The following is a 25,475-nucleotide window of genomic DNA, read 5'->3' on the forward strand; positions in this document are numbered from 1 at the left end:
GCCTTCCTCAGGGTTCCCAGGAGGCACGTCTCTATCCAGCGTCAATACTTGCCATTGAGATAGCTCCAAAGTTAAACTCATCGCTGTGATTGAGGACACTTGGCGGGCTGGTGTCTGGCTCCAGGAAAACTCTACACTCACCTTCATCTTCCCTTATTGCCTGGTTTCCTATTGGAGCTTCATGACACAAGGTGTGATTCAGTGTGATAAACTTCACTGAATAGGAGGAAACAGGCTCTGGCTGAGCTTTGTTGCCAGCATCTACATGTCCATGGATAGCTCACCTGTCCTGATGGGGCCTTTCAGCATCATGAGATTCTCCTGCACAGAGAGCTGTGACCAGACTGGACACTCCTCACTTTCTTAATGATGGCAACGGTGAGAAGCTCTGTTGGCCATTGGTGGGGGCTTCTCTCTGCCCTCTCATAAGTCTACAGGCTGCCTCCATCTACAGGCTGTGTGAACTTGAGCATGTTGCTTAACCTCTCTGAACCGTTGTTTCTTGGTCTATAAAATGAGGATAGAGCCTACTTCATAAGATTGTTTCACAATGTAATCAAATCATCCAGTTCTTGTCTTGTAAGTCCCTCTGAGTGTTACTGATAATGACAATGATGATGATTAGCAATTGGGGGATTTGCAGGAGTCCTCATTCTGGAATTCTGGTAGGAATTTCTAAACTTCACAGTGGAGGATTGACCCTGATTAAAGTATGTTGATTAATCACCAACTCCCAGGAGGCAGTCTTCAGGGTAACATTTACCTAGTTCCCCTGGCCCAGTCTTCCTAACTGGACTTGAATCCTCAGTTGACAAACCAAGAAAGGTATTCCTAACCCTCCTCAGTGGAACTACTAGCAACGATGTGCTTTTCCGATGTGCACGAGTGTGTATTTTGTTCCTTCTCGCAAATTCTTGAGATGGCCTTGTTCTTGCTACATCTCCTTTACACCTGTACCCAATGAGGGTTGGCATTTTTGAGGATTTCTTTGTTGTTCCCTTTCCCCTATATGTGTTCATGTGTGCTTTTTAGTTTATTTAGTCAATGTAAAAACGCTCCACTGAGGCTTGGAGGAACCATCTGCATTTATTTTATCACCTTTGAACATGTGTTCAGAAATGAAATCTGTGTAGTCAGTTTATGGCTACCTAGAGATTTGTTTGGCCTCACCAGGAAGACGCATCCCCCAGACTTCAAGCTCTGACGGCCCTGGGTGTGCAAATCCAATGCCGGGTCCTCGATTAGGCTTGGCTTTGCCTCCCAGAACTCCAGCTCTGCTCAACCCCAGGAGGGTGCTCTGAAACCTGGAGAATAGCCAATAGCCTACAGCGGTCCCTCCTTCCACTCTATCCCCGCCCCCCCACACTGTCCTCAACCCTGGCCCAAGGTCCTTGAATGTGCTCGGGGTTCCACAAACCCAGGACAAGCCACAGCCACTGCAGGCTAGAATCAGAAAGGTCCCTCAACTGGGACCTTCTTCAGACTAACCCCCAAATCTAAGGAGACCCAGACTCCTTAGACATACCTTCTCAAGTTACACCGGGTGAGTGGATGTCTTAAAAGGCACACATGTTCACAACAAGCTGCAATGCAGGCACCTCAATGTTGACTGGAACCCCTGGGTCTTTGGTTCCAGATGGAGGCTGGCCCAGCTGAGAAGAACAGAACCACCAAGCAGGTCAGAAGTACTCTGAGGGGCAGTGGATTTGTTTCCTTCAGTCCTGGCCTATATTTGGCTACAATACAGAAGGCCAATGAAACAAGCACAGACGTGCCTGTGGTGGGAGCCAGGGGTGCAGACAAGCAAGGAAGTAGAAGGCAAAGAGATATCAGAAGCCTTTTCTAGAAGCTGGCTATCACTGAGGAGTTTGGCAGAGTTGTTACAGAGTTCAGTTAATGATATTGCCTGTCAATAATAGAGGTCTCTGTGGCAAGAAAGCATAAAAGTTTACTGGGAAATTGTGAAATACAGCCTAAAGAGTTAGATGGTTTTTCACAAGGAGATGCATGGAGGTGGATGGGCGTGTGTGCATGCATTCATTTGCGTGTGTGTGTGTGTGTGTGTGTGTGTGTAGCTGCTTTGATATCCTAACCACTGATGTATTGCATTTTTTTAAGGGAAGGTAATGCTGGAAAAGAATGCCCTGGAACACAAGTTTAACCTTTAGGAGACTGAGCTGGTAGCCAGCTGGGGAGCATATGGAAAATGAACATTCTTGGGGCTAGAAAACAGGCTGATCAGGGTTGAGGATTTACAGACAGAAAAGGCATCAGGCATCCTCCACAGCCAAAACAGAAGGATCTGGAATCGTGGGCTTTCTGATTTGGTAGGAAAACACTGGAAGCTGGTACTGGGCTTAGTGGGTGGAAGATAAGGACCAAAGAATAAATAATAGTAATGGTGATCATTTACTGGCTGATCTTTCTGTGTAAGGCACCGTGTGTACCTGGGAGTTTTAACTCTTTTGTGCAGTTGAGAACACTGGTTAAAAAAAGTTATCACTTGCCCAAGGCTGAACAGCTAGTAAGGGAAAGTACCCAGATAGGCACCCCGGAGGTCTGTGTAGTTTGGAGGCACAAGGCTTTTAACTGAGTAACACAGTAATGGAGAAGATGCTGAGTGCTTCAGGGGACCCTGATGGCTCAATCGCAGTGACGTGGGGGGCGTGAGGAGGATGGCATGTGCTTGGCACACAGGGGAGATTGAAGGGCTAAAGTACAGCGGAGATCCCCAACAATCGCTCCACCTGAAGGAGCTGCCAGACTCCTGCAGCAGCTCTCAGCAGCAGAGAATTTCAGTAGATTGGGGAACATGAGTGGCCCTCCTACCCCACACTTTCCCTCCCCCATCCAGCCACTTAACAATCAACTGTGCTGGGGAGAAGGTGGTTGCAGCTTCCCCGTGAAGTATAAAGATCAGCATTGCTGTATTATTTCTCTGGGGACAGGAATTTCAAATTCAGTTAGAAACTCTCATCCTCCCTTCCAAGGCAAAATTCTTTTGTTCATTCAGTCTTTTTCTTTTTAATTTGTGGAATTTCTATGAGATGTCGTGCACCCTGTCCAACCATATGGACTCAGCACAAGAGATGTCATCTTTCCCAGAAGAGCAGTGAGTGGAAAGGATGGGACCTTAAGGCATAGCAGCATTGACTGGCCTTTATCATTTCCACATCTTTTCCATAAGCACCTCCTCTAATTATCTGATAGAAATCCATTCCCTATGTTGAAAGCCACATCCACAGATACATCTCTAACTAAATTGTCAACAAAAGGGCTACAAGAGCCCAGAAAATCAGCAACTAAGTGTAGCTTGGGACCATTGAGGAAGGCTTCACTGAGGAGGTGACCTCTGTGCTGGCTCTTAGGAATGAGCAGGAGTTTGACCAGGAATAATGAGAAGAAGGATATTCCAGACAGAAGAATAGCCTACAAAAGTATGTGATGGTGAAGGGGTCTGACCTACATAGAGAAAAGTAAATAACTTGGGGTAACAAGAATTTTCAGGACTATAGGAAGTTGGAAGGAGAAGCTGGGACCAAATAACTCAAAGCCATGTGCGAAAGGCTATGAAATTTGTATTTGATTACTTGGGTACCCCCAACTTTAGCCCCAGAATAATCACCAAGAAGTCTTCTTAGAACTGACTGCTAGGTCCTGTCACCTGAGTTTCTGATTCCTTAGCTCTGGGGTCGAGCCTGAGAATTTGCATTTCTAACAAGTTTCCAGGTGATGGTGCTGCACACTTTGAGGATCACTGGTTTGCTAAGCAATGAGGAGTCAATAAGGGCTTTTTCAGCTTTTTTTTTTTTTTTTCAAGAAAATGATTTGGTGGCAATATGACTGACAGACTGGAGCTAGGTTGATAGAGTGCTAGCTGGAAGATCAGCAAATAAATAACCCAGGCTAAGGAGAAGGCAGTAGGACTGGGGAGAAACATCGGGTTGGAGAAGCATTTTTGAAATGCCATCAGTAAGATTTGGTAACCTATGGATGTGGAAGGTGAGAGAAGAAGGTGTTAAGGAAGATGACCACAATGTTCTCAAGGCATTGTGGTTCTAAATTCAAGACGACAGCAAGATGTGTTGGTTTGATGGCAGGAATGATAGTGAGTTTGAGGGGGCCATGGGACATCAAGGTCGAGAAAGCCAACAGACAGTTGGTTTTCAAGATAGCCTTATACTTGGGGTTATAAAAGAACAATTCTTACTTATTGAGAAATAATCCAGCATAGATGAGCCATTTGTAAATGGGTCTAGTCGAAGCTCTGTGGATGGGTTGAAGTGCATCAGCAAATCAGGGTGTGGAATCTGGATTCTTCTGGGGATCTATAGTCAGGGCTCCATTGCATGTGTTCTATTCCACCTGCCTTCTTTATCAATTTGAAAGCTGGACAGACATATTGGAGATGACTGAGGAGAAGCAAATGAACATGCTGAGGCCCAGGGCTGTGTCACTCCCTGGAGATGTGTCTTGGCAATCAGCTTGAGGATACTACCATCACAGACAATTCAGGGTACGTTTTAAAGGGAGAAGTCCGATCTTGGGAAGCTGAAATCTAAAGGTTCTGTCAAAAGAGGACTTATTGTGGTTTTATTTTCTGGGCCAGGACCTCTACCAATTGTTAACATGCCTCCTTGAAAGCTCTTGGTCAATCAGGAAAATAAAAGATTTCTCTCACTATTAGGAAAATCCTGGAAGGAGCCAAACACCCTCTGCTCTGGAGGTGCAGACATGTCATTCCTTCTGCCTTGAATGCTCTTCTTTTGTTCTCCCTTCCCTCCATCTGATTCACTCTTGCTCAGTCTTCAGATCTCAGTTTGTAAATTCCTTTTCCCTGTGGGACCTTTCCTGAAATCTTCTCCTGAGTTCATCACCCAGCCCTCCCCACCGTTTTATGTTCCCATAGCACCCAGAATTTTATCCCCTACCACATAGCACAACCAAAATGAGCTACATAGTTATTTATGTGATCACTTGTTGGATATGTTGCCCATTTGGCTGTAATCTCTGTAGGTAGATACCAAACTGGTTTTACAGCCTATCCCAAACGCTGGGCACTATGCTCTCAGTAGGCATTCAATCAATATTTATAGTACAAACGAATAAAGGAGTCCCCTTCATAAACTGGGATCACAACAGGAAGAAGGATTTCAGTCAAACCTAAGGGAGAGTCAAACCTAATGGATGATGGTATTGCTCTTTAGTCATTTAGATGTTGATGATGAGTTAGGAAAATATGTTTGGGAGGCAAAAGTTCTAAATTTATTAATATCCAATATTCTGCAATCATAATGTCTTTTTCAGTCCTAAGCTTTGAGACTCCATTATTCCATTGGTGGAAATGTTGGGATGAGAACCCGAGTTGGAAGAAAACAACTTTTAAATATAAATTAAGGAAGCAAAACACAAGGGCATGAACCAGGGCTATGTTTACACTTCTTAAATTTTTTTTTTAGTTTTATTTTAGAGAGGGAGAGAGAGCATAAGCAGGGGAGAGGAAGAGAGGGAAGGAGAGAGAGAAAATTTCAAGCAGGCTCCACGCTCAGCGAGGAACCCAATGTAGGGCTCGATCCCATGACCCCAGGATCATGACCTGAGCCAAAATCAAGAGTTGGAAGGAAGTTCAACTGAATGAGCCACGCAGGCGCCCCAATACTTTTTAAATAAAGCACAATCAGGTACTAGTTGAGCAGTCATTCAACCATTCAAGCACACATCCAGTCAACAGTTTTTCATAAAAACCTACCAACATGCCAGCTCTCCTCCTGGGCATTGATTAGTATAATGACAAACAGGCAGATGACGCCCATACCTTAGTGGAGCTTCCTTGTCTGGAGGGTGTGACAGAGAAAAAAGACAAAGAAATAAGCAAATATGTATATAAAATTGTTCCAGGCAGTGGTAACTGCTAAGAAGAAACACAGAACAGGCAAAGGATAGGAATGAACAGGGAGCAGGTGGGGCAGGGGGATGGTGGTCTCACACGCCATGCATTGTCATGATTAAAAAAGGCTTGCTGCTTGAACTTCAAGCCTCAAATGTTAGTATACCTCAGGGAAGCCAAGCACATTTCCTAGATCCAAGCAATTAGTGGCCCTAATTGAAGCAGAGAATCTGTAACCAAAAGTCAAAAGTCAGGCTTTGGCAATAGAAGTGCAAACAGGGCCCAATGAATGAATCATCTCTGGGCAAAGTGTTTTATCAGAGACCTTAGGCACCCCATTCTCCTGTTTGCATAGTGTTGCTTTTCGCCAGAGGGTCTTCTTCAGCCTCCCCTCGCTCTGAGGGACTTTTTACCCTGTCAAACCTGTTCCATTCCAGAGAAACAAGACTCAGTCACTCCCTCCTGCCGCCAGGGAGGGCCCTCTGGTCCCCTTCCAGATGCTGAAAGTCCTGGGGTGGGAGATGCAGGGGGTGGGCAAGGCCACTCCCTCTGAACTTCTGTGCCTCTGGCTCCTGCTAGCAGGTCCCCAACCAGGGTGGGGGGAGAGGTTTGCCCTACCCAAGGCTAGGTTTCTGGCTCTGGTACCCCAAGGGGGCTTTCTTTTCGTTTAAGTCATATTTCAAGACATCATTCCCATCACAGTGGCTTTTCTTGAGACTGTAGTTGAGTCCTTTGTATTCTGCAACCCTCAGTTTTCCTTTCCTGAAAAGTGGGTATAAAAACATTCCTCATTCAATTATAAAATATCGTGGATGCTATGCCAGCCTACCTTAAAAATGAGTGGCTGGGGTAAGGATTTGAGTTTGCAAGAAGGAGAGGCAAGTGGGGAGGCCTCTGAGAAGCTCCAGAAGGGCCATTAGCACTACTTCCCTCCCCACCCTACTATGTCAGCTGGGCTCCAGAGAGGTTAGACAACCCGGCTAAGGTCACACAGCCAATATGCAGGGCAGAGCTAAAATGAGAACTAGATATTCTGTCATCTTGTCCAGAAAACCCTCCACACTGCCTCAATAGGCTTCTTCTTGACCAAGCTGCAGGAGTTACGGATAGGAGCAGCCTAAAAGCTTCTACTGGGCCAGCAGAAAAGCATTTGCAAGATGTCATCCCAGCATCTGCCCTGCCAGCAGATGTTTCTGCTGTTTCCAGGAAATTCTCAGAGACCAGATTCTTCCACATGGAATCTTCCATCCATGGCTATCAGACCCTCCAGAGACTGCCCCTCAGATCTGTGGTGAGATGTGGAGACCCAAGTCCAGCCAACCTACGCTTGACCCCTGATCTCTCCACTCATAACCATGTGATCTTGGGCAAGTTCCCTGATTTCATTCAGTCTCAAGTTTCCTATAAAATGGAAACAGTGTAGGACCTGCCTCTTGGAAGAGAGTAAAGATGTCTGTGGCTGGAGCAGGCAGTGTGGACCAGCGGATGGCGGTAGACTGGAGCAGGGAGGCTGGGGGCCTTCCCGGATCTTCTCCGAGTGTTGGAGTAAAAGGAATTCCTGAGGACCCCAGAGGAAAGGTGGTGGGAGCTCCCTCGGGGGAACCTGGGGCAGCAGTTATTTCTAACTGGTGCAGAAGTCATTTGGTATTTTAACACCTGCCCCGCTGTATCGACACCTTCCAGCCTCACATCCACTCTGCCTCCCCCACTGGGAAGTTGTCAGGATGGAAGGCAAACATGGGAGGCACATGGCAGCACGCTTGGCATCCAGGATGCTCTCAGGAACACAGGCTTTCTCCCCCTGAGACCCAGGACCTGCACCTGCAGTACCACAGATTGGGGATCCAGCCGGCCGCACCGCACAGTGGCACATGTGAGGAGGAGGCATCCTTCTGAGGATGGCACTCACTTCTGAGGAGGCATCTCTTTTTCTTGCCCAAATCCTTCAGGCTGCAGCTCAAGCCAATTCCAGTGCTTGTGATTTTTTTAGTCCAGACCAGATCTGAAAGCTTTCTGAAGTCCTTGTAAAAAACACAAAACCATATATATATATATATATATATGGCTCCAAAAGCCCAGTACCAACTGGATGAGAAGGAGGTCATAAAGCAGAGGATTCCCCATTTCTCCCAATTTCTTTTGCAACATCTACCTTTTCTTCTTGTGGTCTAGCAGACAGTAGCTCCACCAGGGCTCAGGTCTGACCCTGCTTCTGGTGAGACATCACCCTGTCCTGGTCCTTTCTGCTTAGCAAGAGGCAGGAGAAACACACACAGGTGAGAGCTCATGCGCCCATCAGGAGCTACAGATGTGAACCCTCCTACACTGGTCCCACCACAGGAACTCAGATGAGGCAAAGGTCTCTTGGCCACATCCATGCTCTCTTCTCTCAGGACCGGCTCTGTGTCAGGAACCCGCCTGAGACTGCAGCACTCCTCTGGAGAGAGAGGCACAGATAGCAATGTGATCAATGTTTTGGTAGTCCATGGCAGACTGTGATTAGGCAAAGATAAGAGGCTCTTTGCCTCAAGCCAACCAATAGCTTTGTGTTGTTGGAACATAGTGAGGACAGCAAGGGTCCCATCATGGAGGCCAATTGTGCCATGCTAAGGAACTCGAACCTAGTCCTACAGAAGAGGGGGAGTCTGTGTCTGTGAGAGCGAAGCAGAAGAATGGCCTTCAGTAGACAGGTTAAGAGGGGTCCAAGGGTCTCATTGGTCGAGAAGGGCCCTGAGCTTCGTCTCTCTACCCTCTGGTGCTCTGGACCACCTGAACCAGCTGTTTCACTGTATCCGTGCACACTCAGGCCTGCCTGGAGTGGAAGGAGCACATGTGGCCAGCCAGGTGGTAGCCCCAGTGTACATTACAGGATGGGCTATTATTACATCCTCTCTGGAGGAAAGACATGCTCAAAGTCAGGTTGAAGGGAAAGCCCCGGAGGCATCCTGGTGGGTTGAAAGCCAGGTTTGGAGAAAGGGGACACAACACTCAGCATATGGCAGGGCCACCGCATCACTCACGCCGTCATCTGGCTCTGCACCATCACTCGGCATCCCGCGTGCATTCTCTGGTCCCCTTGTCCTGGTGGGAGGACCAGCTCTGGTTACTGCCCTTTGTGGTCTCCTGCAGCTGGAAGTCCAGATGCTGGGTCTCAGTCCCGGGACGATTACACTGTCCACATTGCTTCCTCTCCCTCTTATCCTGTCATGCTTCCTCCTGAACTTTTGACATGAACCCTGCTTCGTGTCAACCTGACAGCCCAGTGGAGCCAGCCTCCTCTGCCTCTGCAACCCACAGGCATGTTCCAGGCAGGCAAGCCACACTTCCCTTCTCAGCCTGCGGGTGGCAAGGCTATGATTCTTTAGAAGGGTAGGAAGACAGACAGCACAGTTCTGGTGGCCCTCAGAGCACAAGCCTCCTGGCTGCCCCATGGATTTCTTTGCATTGTGTATCCTGTGCTGCTGATCAAAAGAGGTAAGGTCTTACCGTGTCCAGCAGGAGCCCCACGGCAGGGCCGGCTTTCCTCTCAGCTTTCAAAGTTGCTGAACGAGAGTATTCCCAGACATGAATTTTCATCAATTGTCACTTGCATCAGGTCTCACCCAAATGCTTCCAGGAGCTCCCCATTGCTAGAATCCAAGCTTCCTGGCTGGGCACTTGGGGTCACTGACAGTGCAGCCCAACCTCTTTTCTAGCTCTTTCTCTCACGGACACTGGGATCAGCCCCGCTGATTGTCTCCCTGTTTCTCAGACCTGCGGTGCACATGCCCAACGCGGATCTTTCCCTGACATACAATGGTCCCCCCTCCCCATCCGCCCCGCTGCTCTGACTTGAAAGTGATGCCTGGAAAAGGAGACATGACACAGGTGTGAAGTACAGACTCTTGAATGTATGACTTTCTGCCTGAGACAGACGAGGATGCTGCACCCCAGGGAGGGTCAGTACCTCGCCCACAGTCACAGTACGTGCAGGAGAGTGCTGGCACTTAGTCCTGCACCCTCCAACTCCAGAGCACAAGCCTCAGAATGCTCCCCATACAAAACTCATGTCCTCCAACTCATGAGGAGGGAGAGAGTTTTGGATTGCATACACAGTGCTCCCACGTGTCTTGCACGCACCGGACCCCTTCTGGATGCGGGGGACGCACTTTTTCTGAAGGGAAAACACTAGCCAGTATCAGGACAACTTGGCCATTGCCAGAAGCTGCTGCCATTTCCCTCCTTGGGACTGGGGACAGAATGTGCAGGGCCCGATGCAAAAGGCAAACATGGAGTCTCTTATTCATAAATGAGAAACAAATCTTAACCCTAAGCACAGAGCCCTTCTATAGGCAGGGCCCTGGGTGACTGCCTGTGTGGAACCCTGTGAAGCCTGCAGGCTCCTGGTCTGGACTCCAGAGCACTGGGTGCTTCTCTCCCAGCACTCACCACCACTGGGGGCTGGGCAAGCAGGGCCCGTGGCTGTCCTTGCTGGAGCCCCAGTGTGAGCAGTGCCCACACATAGTAGGTCCTCAATAAACATTACTGAATTGAAAAGACTTCTTGTGTGCAAGGGGTTATAAACTTCACAACAGGTGATTCTAAAAACAAAAGTGATACCCATATGTCCAGATCTCCTGGTTCTTGAAACTAGAGAAAATATATGAACCTCTTTCTTTTCTTTTTTTAAAGTTCATTTATTTTTGAGAGTGAGAGAGACAGAGAGCAAGTGGGGGAGGAGCAGAGAGAGAGGGAGACGCAGAATCCAGGCTCCGAACTCTCGGGGCACCAACTCACAAACCGTGAGATCATGACCTGAGCTAAAGTCGCACGCTCAACCATGTCACCCAGGTGCCCCTGAAACCCTCTTTAAAAACAACAAAAGGCTGAGTAAAGGGACACCTGGGTGGCTCAGTCAGTTAAGCATCCTACTTTGGCTCAGGTCATGATCTCATGGCTCGTGAGTTTGAGCCCCACATTGGGCTCTACGCTGACAGCTCAGAGCCTGGAGTCTGCTTCTGATCCTGTGTCTTCCTCTCTCTCTGCCCCTCCCCTGTTCATGCTCTGTCTGTCTCGCTCTCAAAAATAAATAAACTGAAAAAAAAAAAGATTGAGTACCATAACAGACGTAATTATGCACACACATCCCTCAGCCCCCAAAATCCAAAGTGTTAAAATCCTACCCCTAGTACCTCAGAATGTGATCATATTTGGAGGTAGGGTCTTTAAAGAGGTAATGAAGTTAAAACAGAGTCATTAGGGTGGGCTTGAATCCAATATGACTGGTGTCTTTATACGAAGAGGAGGTGAGAACACAGACACACATGGAAGGAAGACACACCATGTGAAGACACAGAGAGAAGACCGCCATCTACAAGCCAAGGGGAGAGACCTGGACCAGACCCTTCCCCCAAGGCCCTCAGAAGAAACCAGCCCTGCCCACCCTTGGTCTTGGACTTCTAGCCCCGAGACCTGGGAGGCAGTATGTCCCATGGTGTAAGCCCCAGGCTGCATGTCTTTGCTACGGCAGCCCGAACAAACCAGCACAGGTTGTTAAAGAAGAAAAATAAATCACAACAAATTATGAATGCTAAAGGTTGATAGGTACCGCTAAACAATCAGAAAATATGAGAAACCTAATACAAATAAACTCATTAATTGCCTATCAAACTTCTATGATACTTTCTTTCCCGTATTTTTGGTCTGAGTATTCTTCACATCTGGTCAGAGTTTCATCGTGTCATTTTCTAGAGAGAGACTAGAAAGAGAACTTGGCCTCGCTGGTAGCACGGGTGATCGCATTTTGCTTTTTAATAGCGATATTCAGGAAAGTCTCCTCCAGGCTCACAATTTCTCCTTGGTAATGTCATGTACCTTTTTAGAAGTATCATCAAATTTTGGAAAATCCCTATTAGGTTTCTTTCACATATCAGCTGAAAAATGTCCATTTTTTAAAATACCAGTGATTGATCTTACCTGCTCTCCGAATTGCCAACATTCATTAACCAGTCTATCATCCCATTGTGGGGTTACGATATCTTTGTTAATGATGGTAGTTTTTGTTGAATCAGCATAAGAAAAGAAATCTCTCTCCCATGTGAGCATATAATTCATTCCTTTCCTATAACTGGATTATGTAATAACCCAAGACCCGCTCATTACTCCTAACAGAAATCTATCATTTCTATTGGAAATTTGTCTTTCTCTTCATGAATTAATACTTTAATGTGATCTGAGGGATTTTGGTGGGGGGAGGGGTTTATAATTTGTTTCTTGATATCAGAATAACCATACTCACTTCCATCAGATTTTAAGAACTATGTCACATATGAAGGCATTACAAGGGCGCCTCCCAGTCTTTGGAAGGGGCTGGAGCAAGTGAGGGAAACTGAAGCTTCATTAGCTTCCTGGTAAATCAGCTCTGGTCAAGGTCAAAGGCTGGGGCTCAGAAGAACTGAACCAACACACATCTCTGGCACACCCCACTCCCTAAGCCGGTCACTATCACTTGTCCCAGCCAGCAACAACGGTGTTCAGTCCCACAGTCCTAGGCTGCAGTGAGTTTCTGTGAGATTAGGATGAATTTATGCACGTTTTCTGTGTTTGTGTGTAGACAAAGAGAAACAATTTCCTGAATCCAAAATGAAGGTGACTCTGAGGGCATTGTCTACTCTATTCATCTGGTCAACCAAAATAAGATTTTCTCTGGTTTCCCATGTAAGGGTGTGCTGTTTGTCCTTTTCAGCAGGATGAAAGGGTTTGGTTTTGTTATCCATTCCACATGGAACCGCTGCATTCCCTCCGGAGGAGGGACTTGTCAGAGGTGGGTGAGAGGGGTCCCATTGGTCGCCCAGCCTATTCCTGGCCTTCGTGGTCCTCAAGGTAATTAACAGTGTGGTCTCTGGAGCCAGGCAGCTGCAACTCTGACACGAACTCCATCCTGTACTAGCTGTGCAACAGGGGCAAACTAACTCTTCTGATCCCTCCTTTCCTCACCTGTAAAATGGAGGGAAAGGTACCCAATAACACAGGATAGTTGTTACAGTGAAAAGTTAGTTACTGTTGCAGGTAAAGCGCTTAGCACAGGGCCGGGCACTTCACAAGTGCCCACTACAGGATAGCTAATGTTTTTATTAAGAGAGTGATGGGGAACGCCTGGTCAGTTGGTTAAGCATCTGACTCTTGGTTTTGGCTCAGGTCATGATCTCACAGTTCGTGAGTTCACACTCTGCATTGGGCTCTGCACTACAGAGCCCTCTCTCTGAGAGTATCCCTCTCTCTCTCTCTGCCCCTCCTCTCTCTCTCTGTCTCTCTCAGAATAAACTTTAAAAATAAAGGGTGTGATAGGGAGAATCAGGGAAAACTCATAGTGCAGACAGACCCTGTCCCTGCTCCAGGGGATCTATCCATTCCCCTCCCTTAGGCCCCATTGAAAACTACACCCTCTGCTCTTCTGCCCTGGGGAACAGCCACACCTCTTGTCTCCCAGTCTCTATCAGGCCCAGTGCGTGAGGTTATACGCCCCGAAAAGGCCAGATGACAAACACTGAGTATTCCAGACAGGCTGTAGTCCCCAGCCCATCCCTGCTTGACAAGAGCTCACTGCAAAACCTGACCCATCAACCAGTAGAAAGGCAGGCCCGCCCGCTGCTTCTTCCAACAAGTCTTTCTGGCTTTTACTCTCTTTCATTGAATTCTGGTCATAGCCTGTATCTGCTCTAACCCTGGGCCCAGTTTATTCAAGAGTTGTCCCTTACTGTCATGTATAGTGTTTCTGAAACTGTGCATTAAAATCAAATATTTGCAAGCATGATCATAGACTTACATGGCCTAGGTGAGCATTTTCCCAAGGATCTAAAAGAGATTGTAACATCTTGATTACACCTCACCTTTTTTTGCAATATTTTGCAATATGCTACCCATATTTTGAACATATTTGCTACTTTGTTTCCTTTACAATGCTACATGCACAATGAAATGTCAATATGAAAAAAAAAAAAAATGGTGTCTTAGGGACCAGACACCAGTCTAGGTATTTGGGATATATCTTTCATGGGTGGAGACAGATAATAAAAAGGGCACATAATAAATAAGTCAGTGTGTTAGATGGTGCTAAGTGTCACGGGGAGTGGGAGAGAGAAAGCAGAACAGAGTAAAAAGAGGTCCCAGAAGGCAGGGGAGGGTGGGCAGGAGGGTCCAGAAGCCTCATTGATATGCTGAGCTCTGAGCAAAGACTTGCAAGGCTGGTGAGGGAGAGCTCCCTGCGGAAGGTCAGGGGAGGAGCATTCTGGGTAGAAGGCCTACCATGGGACTCATCTGGCTTCCACTGGAACACAGTCCGTCCTCTTAATCGGGGTGAGCTCCTAAGGGTCGTTTCTTTGCTCTTCCTTGAACATGCCCTACGATGCCTCTCTTTGTCTCATCTGTTATGTTTGTGAGACCCACGTGTCCTTCCCCTAATCTCCGCGGCTCTATTTTTACAAAGCAGTAAGTTCAAAATTGAATTAAATATGTAAAATAACTGCACAAACTCTGACCCTGAGGCAGAGGGTGCGGTGGACCCTGAACTGCGGGCTGGCACGCTGCGCCCCCACGTGGAAGCTTGCGAGGTTTGGCCCCTAGGCGTGGAAGCTCCAGTCTGGCACTCTGAAGGAAGTCCGTGGGTTATCAGTGCACGGTGACCAAACGTGCATGCTGAGTACAAGAGAAATTTATGAAAGTCAAGGACTTCTTGCTGCATTAAAGACAGGCAGGGCATAAACAGGGTGTGGGGGAGGGGTGCGCGATGCTGGTGGAATGTGGGCCACACCCACGCTCCTCTCAGAGCCAGGGAGGACTTTCCTGTCCTTGAACCAGAGAGCAGACAGTCTCCCTGAGGCAGCTGTGCGTGTGTGGGGCGGGGTGCTGGGGTTCTGGGAGGGGGTGTGGTGCCAAGGAGGGTGCCCTGCTGGATGGCCCGCGATGCAAAAGTGCACTTTGTACTTCTTGGCAGAGGTCCTTGTGTTTACTGGATACGCATGGCTTTCTTCTCCACCAGCATGCTCAGGGCCAAGACCTTCTGAGGCACCCAGGCCGCAGTTCCCAGAGGCTTAAGGACAGGCTGTGGGACATGTGGACGTCTGGGCTGGTGAGCCTGGGAATCGGGGAGGGGGTGTCTGTGCAGGGAATCTGGCCCACCCCTGTCATAAATGCCATCCTCTTAGGGACACGCAGGAGTATTTTATTGTTTCATTGAAAACTGAGCCCCCAGTGCAGCTGTTCCTCCCAGGAATTCCAGGGGGCAGGGATGGTGCGGGAAGTGGGGAGAGGGCTCGCTTGTCAAATACATGAGATCTTGTTACTGGGGTTGGGGGAAATTGGATGCGGTTCCAGGGCTCAAATCTTTCTTGCCCCACACACCAGGGCGCTGGCTCCACTAAAGGCGATCAAGGCACAAGGGCTGTGTGTTTATTCCCCATCAGGCGAGCAAATGGTTTCTGAGCCAACTCTGACAGCCTGTTTTCAAATAGGAAAAGGGTTTTAAGAAAAAAAAAAAAACCTCTTTGTTTAGAGAGCAAAACCTGGTCCCTGTTAGAGGTGACAGTTCAGGCTATGCTGCAGACAGGACCTTCCCCTGCCGGTTGGCTCACAGAAGGTCTTGCACTAGCTGGTCTGTCTGCCTGGAAAGCTCTTTCCTTGGATTTCCACTTGCCATCGCCTTCTTGTCTTTCAGATGGCAACTTTAAAGGTCACCTTTCCAAGGATACCTTCCCTGCGCTCCGTCTCTGTCCTGTCATACCTCCTCCTGGCACCTGTCTCCACCTGGTATTCTTGTGCCCACGAGAATACAAGCACCTTGAGAACAGGGTCTGTCTCTTCTTTCTGCTGCGACATTATTAGCACCTGTAAGAACACCCAGCACATGGCAGACATTCAAGAAATATACTTTATTATGTGAAATAGGCATTTTGTTTCGATGAAGAGATGGAGAGAATATAACACGGTAGAGCAGAGGAGAAGATAAGGAGAGGGACTTGAATCAGGAAAGAAAAATAATACTGATTTTTTTTTCTTCAAAGGTCACCTGCTCCTTGAGATCAGATGCCCTTTTGGTTCCTGCCAGGCTGCTCAGAGGCACCGGATGGTGTCCCAATGTCACCTTCACTTGATGGTGACATCAAGACCCCAGTTTTCTCTCCCTTTGTCAATCACATCCCTATCCTATAGGGTCCTGAAATCCCTTTCTCATTTCTAAAATGCTTTCCTGAAACCTAATGACTTTAACTTCCTCCCTCACTTTGGAATGGGTTGTCATTTCACATTACAAAAGCTAAAAAAAAAAAAAAAAAAAAAGGAAACAAACAAAAACCCCACTTCCAGTCCCTCCAAACACACCTGGATTCTCCTGGAGCCAGTAGTAGTTGTGTGACCTTGATCAAATCACTTCCCTCTCTGGGCCTCAGTTTTCTCTTAAGGAAGGAGAAGTTAGAAAGTGGTGAGTTTCCGATGCCCATGCCCAGATAACATCCGCAAAGAGGGCTGCTTCTTCAATGAAAGCCTCACTTCCTAGCATCTCAGCATCTCTGGGAGTTATAGGAAGCAGAGGACATCCTTCCTGGTGCCCAGACCCCCTGCCTACTACCCCCTGCATCTGTCTTTCCTTTGGACACACAACGCATCATGAGGACCCAATATATTTGAGAAGAAACGAGAAGCAGAGTTGCCTCCCTGCAAAAATGGCCCCAGTTCTCCACACCCTACCCTGTATCCCACTCCTTTGCAATGCGAGTTTATATTTTTCTCATCTAGACGTGGTGCCTGTGTTCCTTAAATCTGGACTGGCTTTGTGGCCGCTTTGGCCAAAACAATGCCCTAGAAGTATCGGTCAGTAAATCTGGAGCATTTTCAAGAGGCTTTGCACAATTCCTTTCTCCTTCCTGGACTCCTGGAGCTGCCATGCTAGGCTAGCCTATTGGAGGGTGGGACACATGAATGACCCCATGCCACCACCAGAAGAACTGACTAGCCAAGCCCAGCAAACATCAGCCAAGATTAGCCAAGCCCGATTCTGATCAGCAGAATCATGCACCTGACCCACAGACTTGTGAGTGATGATAAATGGTCCTTGCACGGTGGCTAATAGATGATACACTGAGACTCATCCCCCACAGCATCCCAACTCTCCCTAGTGTTGCACCCTTGGCCATCCTTGCACGTGAGCTTCCCTTTCTGCCTCTGCAATGACCGCTTTATTTCTTAAAAATACAATTTCCCACCCCAGAGTTCAGCTTTATGTATAAAGGCATACAGACAACTGTCTACATGATGTAATTTTATTTTTCAAGGCCTCGGAAAAACTGAGTGGCATAGAGTATCAGCCACTTGGGCCAGCCATGGTATCTGAAGCTATGGTCTGAGGAATCCGTCTCTTGAATTACCATAGAGATTTTGCACATCATGTAGATGAACACACAGCCCACCTCGGTCTCAGTGGCAGGAGCTCGCAGGTGAGGAGGGAATGAGATGCAGGAATTACTACTTCTGTGGTTGGGAAGGGCTCCTGTCAGGGCTATAGATTTGGCTGGGTGTCCCAGTAAAGGCCTCCATAGGGTCACTGGAACTAAGCAGGCCGAAAAAGCAGGAGTGCTCATAGCTTTGCTGTGGATTGACCCTGTTTTGGTACAAGCATTCCATTTCCCTTCTGAGTTTAATTACCATTTGTTAGAAGTCTAACCTAAAGCAGGTAGACACTGGGCTAAGCCCAGGAGATGATAAAAATAAATAAAGCAGAGTCCTTGGCCTTAAGGAACTTGCTAGTTCATAATCAGAAAAGCCCTAGGAGTATATGCCAATATATCACTAGGTTCAGATTTAGTTCTTCCTTCTAAAAGTCTGGTGATAAAGCCAGATCAATGATCAGCAATTAGAAAGATCAATTAGTAGGACATTTGTATTACTTATGAGTTTAGAGTTCTTTAAATTATACTCAAACTGCATTTCTCTATGCATATGCTATTAATACTCAGAGGCAAACTCTTGATTTCCAGCCCTCTCCCAAAACCCATCTCCCACATCTTTACCCACCTCTGTAAGTGATTCCTCTGTTCATCTACTTTCTCAGGCCAAAAATAGAGGGGCATCATGTATAAACAAAGCAAAACCATATATATTTGTGTATAAAATCTATTATTCTTCCTTTTGCACTGTATCTTATCCACTGTAAGTGCCATAATTCTTGGCTCCTTGGAGGCTCAGTCAGTTAAGCATCTGACTCTTGATACCTGCTCAGGTTGTGATCTCATGGTGGTGAGATGGAACCTGGAGTCAGGCTCTGCACTGAGCGTGGAGCCTGATTGGGATTCTCTCTCTGTCCCTCCCCTGCTCTCTCAGAGGAAATAAATAAATGTAAAAAAATAAAAATGAATAAATGCTATAACTCTACCCTCACAATGTACACCAAAGCCAGCCACTCCCCACTATCTCCACCACTATCACCCTGGTACAAGCCATCAACACCTGTCCCCTGGACTTCCACACAAATCCAACTGGTCTTCCTTCCTACTTCCATCTTCTCTTACTTACTCTTACCTCCATCCTTATTTACTCTTGCAACCAGAGGGCCAAAAGATCCCATTCAAACAAAAGTCCAACTATGTTAGTTCTCAACTCAAAACCCCCAGTGACTTCCAACCACACTTACAATAAAAGCCAAACTTCTCATCAGAGCCTACCAGTTCCCAGATGACCTGGCCCTGACTACCTCTCTTACCACATCCCCCCATCACTCTCCCCCTAGAGCCAGCCCTGCTCTAGTCACTTGGGCAGTACTGCTTTTCCTTAAATCTGCCAAATATTCCTACCTCAGGGCCTTTGCACTACCTGTTCCCTCTGCCTGGGACCCTGCTGACCCAGCTTTCTTCATGGACTGTTTTTTATGACATTTCCATCTCTACTCAATTTCTACCTCTTCAGAAAGAACTCCCTTGATCACCAGCGCTAAAACCCACCATTCCCACTACCCATTCCTCTTCTGCAATGCCCTTCATTTGCTATCCCTTTGAACAGTGCTTACCACCATATTAATGTTGTATTTGTACTCGTTTATTTCCTGATTGGATGCTGAATGTGGGCCACCTGGCACAGCGGTCCCAACTGCCTTGCGTCTCTCCATATCCCAGCACCATGAATAGTACCTTGTCCTTCCTAACTGCACGATAGGCATTTATGGAATGGATGCCCATTCATTCTTTTAATCTTTCTAGTGGGTTCACATTCATTCTTTTAATCTTTCTAGATGTTTTGATTTGTAAAATAATCATTAACTGAATGGGCAAGTCTCCAGCATAACTCAAACATTACTCTTGGAATTCAGAAAGTGTGAATTAAATCCCATTGCCTCTCTGTTTGTTTGTCTTTCTTCAAATCATGCCTTCCTCCCTCCATTCCTAAGAGACACTGTCATTACTTCCATTTTACCAAGGAGGTAAGTCAGCCTCAGTCTTTGCTTCCTCAATAGGGCGAGCCTCTAGAAGACAAATTCTGTCCCAAAATTGTGGCCAAAGTCACTCTGAGACTCCCTTCTAAGGCACCACTTTGTATCCTCAACACCTGCAACACGGGAAGGGCCCCTTGCCCAGGAGCTGCCTCTGTCCAGCTATCCCCGCCCCTCATAGGGCGGGCTGAGACTTGCTTGTGTCTGGGAACAAGCACCAGGCATGTGGGTCTCTGGTTTCTAGGAGCACTGCCAGTCTCCAGGAGCCCCAAGGCTGTGCTCTCCAGCGCCTTCCTGTCAGGGGCAAATAACCAGTTGTTAATGTCTTCCTGGGCGTATGCGCTTGATGTTGTCACAAGGATCTCTGCAATTGGCACAGGCTGGGGTGCAGACACCCAAGGCCTTCAGGCTGACAGCTGCATGGGGTCATTTTCAATTAGAGGATGAGTTAGAAAAGAAGAAAAAGTCTAGTGTGGAATCTCCTCCTGAAGTCTGCCTGCCTGAGGCCTGGGGACTCCCAGGTGGAGGACGAACAGCCCAAGCCAGCAGTGTGGCCCACGAAGGAAGTGGGGGACACAGCTTATGCAATCCTGCCCTGGCACGGGCTGCGCTTCCAGACAGGAAAAGAAAGCACAGGTGCCTCCATAGGCTAGCTGTCTCCCGGACAGCCTCCCGTTTTCCAAGTCCTCCTTCCAATGACAGACTCCACACAGCACAGGGCAGTGGGCAAGAACTCTGGAGTCATACAGAATCGAATTTGAACCCTGGTTTTGCTACCTGCTAGCTGTGCAACCTTGGGCAAATTCCTTGACCTTGCTGTATTAGCCAGGACTCCAGCAGGAAGCAGAGGAACAGTCAAATTGGATAATTTGAAGAGAATTGTATTAAGGGATGAGAGATGGTGCAGCATGCCTGGGCTGGGAACAGTGGGGCACCATGACCCAGGGCAGACCGGACAAGTGTGAGCATGTGAAGGGACACTGAACAACTCAGAAATCAGACAAAGAATATCTTAAAGCAATAGCTTTTCAAATTAAGGTCAACATAGAAAATCCATGGTAAGGGGTGCCTGGGTGTTTCAATCAGTTAAGCATCTGACTCTTGATTTGGGCTCAGGTCATGATCTCATGGTTTGTGAGTTGGAGCCCCATGTTGGGCTCTGTGCTGACAGTGCAGAGCCAGCTTGGGATTCTTTCTCTTCCTCTCTCTCTGCCCCTCCCCCAGTTGTGCGCGCATATGCTCTCTCTCTATCCCTCTCAAAAATAAGTAAATGAGCATTTTTAAAAAACCCATAGTGAACAAAATATCAAAATCCCTAAATAAAACCAAGCTCCAGCGATGCCATGCTGAGCCATGATGAAAGACCAAGGCAGAAGGAAATGTGCACACCTATAGATATATGTCTCTGTGTATTTATAATGGTTAAGTTTTCCCAGAGCATATTGTTTTTAAAATACTGAAAATTAAAAGTAAGTAGATATAACTCAGCATTCTTTGAAACTTAAATATTTTATTCACATCAAACCAGATTGCATCATATTTTTACTTCCCTGGCTTAAAATGAAAGCTACTTCATCAGTAATGTTTTCAGAGCCTACTTGTTGATTTATGTCATTTTCAATTCAGAGAATTACTGTGTTTGACAGTATCTGCTAACCAAGTGACTATTTTAAATAACTTTTAGTTAATTTCAGCTCACCAAAATGTCTCTTGCAGGGCAACACTAACTGGGATGGCTTAAAATAAAATTCTCAGGGGGAACCTGGGTGGCTCAGTTGGTTAAACATCCAACTCTTGATTTTGGCTCAGGTCATGATCTCATGGTTTGTGTGAATTTGAGCCCCACATTGGGCTCTGCACTGACAGTGTGGAGATTGTTTGAGATTCTGTCTCTCTCTCTGCCCTTCCCCCATTTGCTCGCATGCATGCTCACTCTCTCTCTCTCTCTCAAAATAAATAAATAAATATTTTTTAAAAAGTTCAAGGCCACTGTTCCAAATTTGGAAAAGACTGCACTATGCAAAATGTATGAATCAGTTTTAGAAGATCCAAATACAATGCTGATTTCATATTGTCAATGATTGATATATTATGTTAGTTAAAACTATCCCAGATGAAATTTCTATAATGCTCATATCATCAGTATGTTTAAGAACTAAATCAATGACTTCCTTTTGTAAATCAGATCCTGTTATGGAAAATTACTTTTTATAGTTAAAAATTTGAAATCCAAAGATTCGTTGTAGATAACTTTCATATCTCCATTTCAAATGTGGAAGTAAGACATCTAAAATTTTAAGTTCTATTTAATATGCACTGACCTCATCCTGATAGTCTGATCTGTGATCCATACATTTCCAATTTCCTTAGTTCTTATTTCCTTTCTTCCTAAATTCAGAAAGCATGTTTATATCTGCTGATAAAGTCTTATATTCGTCAAACATATATCCCAAGTCATTTCCTCTTATTTGTTGTAACTCACAACTCTCAATTAAAAATAAGATAAGCCAAGAAATAGATTTTTGAAATATTAATGATGAGCTTCTTCCATTCAAACTTGGGAAATAAAATTAGAATACATTCAGTGTGGTGTATAAATAAAATATTTAAAATATATGAAAATAACATGAGTTTTGATACATCCACTTCTCAATTTTTCAGTATTTTTCAGCTAATGTTCTAGAAAAAATAACCATTAAAAACAATATAAAAGTATGTATATAAGGGCCCTTAGTTCTCCTGAGACCTCAGGCTCCAATGTGGCTGTGCAGGACACGGCCATGCCCATCCCCTGGCCTGGAGGGGAAAGTTAGGAGGGGCTTCCTGGAAGCTGCAGATAGAGTAGACAGGACTAATTGACAGGAGCTGGGACCTCAACAAGGAAAAGCGAGGAAAGCATCCCAACCTCCTTCTCCTCTGACATCTCCTGCTGGTGTTCTGCATGGACTGGACCCAACTACATGCTGGTGGGCAAGGGAGCCCTTTGGTGTGGTCCTTGTGTGCCCCTGTGGGTCAGCCCTGTAGCATAGGATGGAGAAGAGATTGGGAGGGGCACGTGGAAAGTCTATAGGACATCCTTTCCTTCTCAGTGTATTTGCTCCAAAATACAAGGTTTTCATATGGGAAAAATAAGACAATGTGTAAAAATTGCCCAAGTTTTGGCAGCCCCAACCCTTGAGCCAATATTAGAGCTGAAGTGGAAGTAATCACTGCTGGCAGCAGAGCAAGGGACTTCCAGATCACAGAGGGGTAGTGGTAGGGTCCTGAGGCCACACGGGACTACATGGCAGGACTGGCCCCAGAGGATCAGCCCTGCCTTTGGAGAAACACAGTGATTGGATGGCCTCTGTTTCCTCCACAGAGTCTGATGGTGATAGAACATACCTATCTTGCAGGATTTTGATAGATAATGCATGTGAAAGCATTTTGTAAACTCTGAAACCTGCTGATTTTTCAGTTAGGGTAGAAGGGCTGATGCTTTTTTCATCCTCAAAACAGAAAACCACATAAAAGCCATGTGGACATATTGTCTTCTTTACTCTGAAATCAGATGCAGAAAATATTTTCCTTCCTTTAGGATGCTATGTGAATTGTCCATGTTTGACAGAATACTAGCATCCAGAAGTAAGGAATTAAAAGATTCCAGTATCAACTTTCTCCTGTGTTACTGAGATGTTTTGAATCCATGTCCCCTCGTTGTTCCTCAACCTCCCTGCATGCCAAGGAAGAGCTGTGGTGCTCAATTAAGTGTTTTATGCTTTGGAGAAGAGGAGTGAGTCACCTTGACAATTCAAGGCTTTGTCAGCCTGAGTGCCCTGTTCCAAGAGGAATATGTATTCTATGGTAGAGTTCAAAAATAATGAGGAAGTGGGCGCATCTAAAATGTTCCAAAATTGGAATGGCACAGAAGATTATTTTCGATGGCCTGTTCTCCTGGAGGCAAAATGAGTTGGAAAGATCACATAATTGGACCCCTGAGGCAGAGCCCAACCCCAGTCTCCCTGGACAGGATCAGAGGAGAGTAGAAAGTACATGCCTGCCCCCACCCCCTGTTTACAGATGAAAGATGGGATGTACAGCTGCGATGTGACCTCAGGGCCCAGCACCATGGCCACAGGCACACCTATACATAGGAATACCCAGCAAGCTGAGGCGGGGGGCAATAGGGATGGGATTGTGTGATAGCCAGAGGACCCCTCAGGGGTCTGTCCAGTCCTGCCGTGCTTGGCTCTGACCCTGAGCCAGCCACCTCACCCCTCAGCTTCATTCCTCAGCTGTGTGATGAGGGAATAAGGGTGGGCCAGGGGTACTATAGTCTGGGTGTTTGGAAGAATACCTGGGAGTTTTAAAAAATGCATTCTCTTGGACTTTTGCCCCTAGAGATTCTGAGTCAGTAGACTTGTAGCACAAGCCCAGAGTCTATAATTTTTCAGAGACCTACAGTAGCTTTGAGAAGAAGCCAAACTTGGGAACCATGAGTCCCCATGGTCCCCTGGATCCCACCAGCCCTTCTAGTGTGTGGGTAGAAGCTATAGAGACAGTAGGCTTGCAGCATAATGTCATGGAAAGCATGGAGGGAGAGAGCTTCCCTGGCTGGGGATGGGGCAGGGATGACTACAGTAGGTGCAAAGGCCCGGACCTCTTTTAGCCTACGTTGAGTCCTGGGTGGGTTTTACTGATATCACCATGTGAAATCAGCACACTTTCCTGACTATTTCCTTGCCTCAGATACCACAATTTCCCATATCACCCCCATAAAATCCAACCTTAATTGATCTAAAAAGGTTATAATAATAGCAAACCCCAAACACTACGTTTACCTTCTTGGTCTTTGCTGGCGATTCCTCTGCATCCTGAAAATAACTTGCAAGGCACTGTGCCCGGTTCTAGATTCCTCCTCAGACTGGCTGTTTGGTAAATAAGCAGGCGCCTCCAGGGGCTGCATCTTTTCACGAGGAGTGGTCAGCCGGCCACAGGAAGACAGTAAGAGCTGGCAGTGGAGGAGCCAGCAGGAGACTGGGCCAAGTGACTAGTGCCACAGAGGCAAGCAGAGACCCAGATAGTGGGTCTGGGTGTTGGGGGTATGGCAATGGAATGGCCCTACCAGGCAGGGCAGGCCACGGGCCTGAAGCTGGGGTAGGGGTTGGATGCCACAGAGCCCCCAGAGGCACTAAGACGGCTTAAACATGAAGCCTGAGGCACACAGAGCTGGGCTGTATCCCAGAGAGAAGGTAGGGACAGAACCTCCAAGCAGCAGGCAGTGCTAGGTGGTCCACAGTCCCAGGTGCTCCACCCAGAGCCCTGGACAATGGCTGGACACTAGGTTCCAAGGCTGGGCAGGAATGTAGGGGAGGATGGGGGGGGGAGGCTAGTAAGAGGGGCTACCCATCACCAGTCTTACCTTATGCCAGCTACTATGCCACATTCCTTTAGACCTTATGACACCCGGAAGTCATCTGATCCCCATTTTACAGGGAGGGAAACTGAGACTGACAGAGTGTCAAGGACATGGCTGATGGGTGGCATAGTTGGTATTTAACCCTGTTCTGTGTGACTACCAAGCCTGTGCTCTTTGCCAGGAGGCCAATCAGAAGCCGGGAAGAGGAGGCCGGTTGAAACCTGTCCATGGAATGTGCCCCAGAAAGAGTCGGTGTGAGGGGTGAGGACCACGCAGGTGCTCACTGGATCCCCACAGCCTTCCAGACCCTGGGCAGGGTTGGTTACACTGAAGGCCGGGAGGTTGGGTGAGGGGCCGGGTTGGCACTGGCTCTCTATTCTCTCTCCAGCAACCTTGGTGGGTAGGTCACCAAGGGAACGGAGGTCAGAGCCAGGGTGAGGGCATAGGACAATAGATTCATCCAGCCCAACCAGTCTGCAAGAAAACTGAGGCCCAAGAGCTGCCCAAGACTCCACCTGGCATCCGTCAACAACCCAGTGTCTGCAGGGAATTTTATAGTAAAGACAAGTGTGGTCTGCAATGAACCTAGATACAAGGAGGTTTCTGGAAAAGAGCAATCATGACAATGTTGTTGAGAGGTGATCAAGGCCTCCAAGGTGGAGAAGGACATGCCTGGCAAATAGACAGAGGGGAGACATTTCGGGTTGGGGCAAGAATGGTGTGTGGGATGACTCGGAGCT

Source organism: Prionailurus viverrinus, chromosome B4 (assembly GCF_022837055.1).
Source record: "Prionailurus viverrinus isolate Anna chromosome B4, UM_Priviv_1.0, whole genome shotgun sequence".
Classification (NCBI taxonomy): domain Eukaryota; kingdom Metazoa; phylum Chordata; class Mammalia; order Carnivora; family Felidae; genus Prionailurus; species Prionailurus viverrinus.